The 2969-nt window shown below is 58.2% G+C and overlaps 1 protein-coding gene across 2 annotated transcripts in view; it reads left to right on the top strand.

The window, feature by feature from the left end:
* The window catches only part of LOC112613072 (leukocyte immunoglobulin-like receptor subfamily B member 3), a 130377-nt gene that overhangs the window by 87682 nt on the left and 39726 nt on the right, over positions 1-2969 (top strand). The gene's annotated exons all lie outside the window — the stretch shown is intronic.

Below are 2969 nucleotides of genomic sequence, written 5' to 3'. Positions count from 1 at the left end.
GAGAGAGGGGAGGTGGAGAAAGGGGATATGGGGAGGAGGAGGGAGAGGAGAGGTGGGGAGAGGGAGGGAGAGAGGGGAGGTGGGGAGAGGGAGGGAGAGAGGGGATGTGAGGAGAGGGAAGGAGAGAGGGGAGCTGGAGAGAGGGAGGGAGAGAGAGGGGAGCTGGAGAGAGAGGGAGAGAGGAGAGGTGGAGAGAGGGAGGCAGAGAGAGGGGAGGTGGAGTGAGGGAGGGTGAGAGGGGAGGGGGGGAGAGGGAGGGAGAGGGGAGGTAGGGAGAGGGAGAGAGGGGCAGGTGGGGAGAGGGAGGGAGCGAGGGAAGGTGGACCGAGAGAGGGAGGGAAGGTGGAGAGAGGGAGGGTGAGAGAGGGGAGGGGGAGAGAGGGAGGGAAGATGGAGAGAGGGAGGGTGAGAGAGGGGAGGTGGAGAGAGGGAGGGAGAGAGAGGGGAGGTGGAGAGATGAAGGGAGAGAGAGGGGAGGTGGAGAGAGGGAGGGAGAGAGAGGGGAGGGGGAGAGAGGGAGGGAGAGAGAGGGGAGGTGGAGAGAGGGAGGGAGGGAGAGAGGGGAGGTGGAGAGAGGGAGGGAGAGAGAGGGGAGGTGGAGAGATGAAGGGAGAGAGAGGGGAGGTGGAGAGAGGGAGGGAGGGAGAGAGAAAGGAGGTGGAGAGAGGGAGGGAGGGAGAGAGAAGGGAGGTGGAGAGAGAGAGGGAGGGAGAGAGGGGAGGTGGAGAGAGGGAGGGAAGGTGGAGAGAGGGAGGGAGAGAGAGGGGAGGGGGAGAGAGGGAGGGAGAGAGAGGGGAGGGGGAGAGAGGGAGGGAGAGAGAGGGGAGGTGGAGAGGGAGGGAAGGTGGAGAGAGGGAGGCATCGTTCCCACCAGGCTGCTGCTTGTCCTAACTAACGAAGCCGACCTCATAGGTCAGGTGACTAGCGCTGCCTCCTCAGTACCACTGTGAAGCCCAGCTCTGGAGCACGGAGTAAATGGAACCCCTGGAGTTGGTCTTAACCTCTCCAGGGAGATGGTATCATGCCACCCGATAGGACAGCCCCTGCTGTCCCCTCGCCTGGAAATTCTCCCGACTGTCTGCAGGCCACATTCCCCTCAGCCCAAGTAAAGGTGCCCCTGGCCAAGCCCCGGTTCCCGAGACACAATGACTGGAGCGGGGGGACCTTTACTTGGGCTGAGGGGAATGTGGCCTGCAGACAGTCGGGAGAATTTCCAGGCGAGGGGAATGTGGGGGGGGGGTGTGCTGGAGGGCTACCCGCGGTGGGCAAGGGGGGGTGACTGGAGGTCGGTGGGGCGGGGGGGGGGGGAGGTGTGCTCCTTCTGCTCACCTGGCAGGAACCTTCAGAGCAACCAGGTCCTATCAGAGCAGGCAGCCTGCCTGCTTCACCCGTGCCCGGACTCCATGCAGCCCCTCAAAACTGGTTCTAAATAAGAGACCGGGCCGGGCACAGTGTAATCCCAGCACTTTGCAAGGCGAAGCAGGCAGATTATTTGAGGTCAGGAGTTGGAGACCAGCCTGGCCAACATGGTAAAACCCCATCTCAGCCGGGCACCATGGCTCACACCTGTAATCCCAGCACTTTGGGAGGCCGAGGCGGGTGGATCATGAAGTCAGCAGTTGGACATCAGCCTGGGCAACATGGTAAAACTCCGTCTCTGATAAAAATACAAAATTAGCCATGCGTGGTGGCGGGCGCCTGCAGTCCCAGCTATTTGGGAGGCTGAGGCAGGAGAACGGCATGAACCCAGGAGGTGGAGCTTGCGGTGAGCCGAGACCACGCCACTGCACTCCAGCCTGGGTGACGGAGCAAGACTCCGTCTCAAAAAAAGAAGAAAAACCCAAAAGTTTGGTGGTGGGTGCTTGTAATCCCAGCTATTCAGGAGACTGAGGCAGGACAATCAACTGGACCCAGGAGGTGGAGGTTGCTGTCAGCTGGGATCATACCACTGCACTCCAGCCTGGGCAACAGAGTAAGACTCTGTCTCACAAAATAAATAAATAAAAAATAATAAGAGGCCAGACACAGAAGCTCAAGCCTGTAATGTCAACACTTAGGGAGGCTGAGGTGGAAGGGTCACTTGGGCGCAGGAGTTCAAGCCCAGCCTGGGCAATACAGCACAACCCTGTCTATAAACAGTTTAAAAATGGGGCCAGGGTGGTGGCTCACACCTATCATCCCGGCACTTTGGGAGGCTGAGGTGGGCAGATCATGAGGTGAGGAGTTCGAGATCAGCCTGACCAACATGGTGAAACCCCGTCTCTACTAAAAACTATAAAAATTAGCCAGGTGTGGTGGCACATGCCTGTAATCCCAGCAACTTGGGAGACTGAGGCAAGAGAATTGCTTGAACCTGGGAGGTGGAGGTTGCAGTGAGCCAAGATTGTACTACTGCACTCTAGCCTGGGCGACAGAGCGAGACTCCACCTCAGAAAAAAAACAAACACACACAAAATGTTAAATTCACCAGGAGGCCAGCTGCGGTGGTTCATGCCTGTAATCCCAGCCCAGGAGTTTGAGGCTGTAGTGAGCTATGACTGCATCACCGTACTCCAACCTGGGCAACAGAGACCCCGTCTCTGGAAAAAAACAGTAACAACAGGACCTGGTTATTGGGCGCTGATGGCCATGCTAAGTGCTTTCTGTGCATTTTTTCCAGTCCTGGGCTCCTAGGCGTAGGTGTGGAGGCTTGGAAAGGCGAGGTGGCTGGCCTGAGGTGCCAGAGCAATCCCGGCTGGCCTGCGCTGAGCTCTGCGGCTGTCGGCAGCCACATCATTTCTATCGAAGTGACAGGTTGTCCAGGGCACTGGAGAGGGTTTTTCCTTCTGGGATCCCATGACGAGAAAGTAACGGGGAAGGGAGCGCGCCTAGGCACCACTTGGACCCAAGGGAAAGCTCTTTTCTCAAAACTCCATAGCTCTGACTCTTCTAGTTGCCCCAGCTGTTTGAAAAATGATCACTCCCCAAGA

The sequence above is a fragment of the Theropithecus gelada genome, chromosome 19 (assembly GCF_003255815.1).
Source record: "Theropithecus gelada isolate Dixy chromosome 19, Tgel_1.0, whole genome shotgun sequence".
Classification (NCBI taxonomy): Eukaryota; Metazoa; Chordata; class Mammalia; order Primates; family Cercopithecidae; genus Theropithecus; species Theropithecus gelada.
The sequence above is the reverse complement of the archived record's forward strand: the minus strand, read 5'-3'. Positions and strand labels throughout refer to the sequence as shown.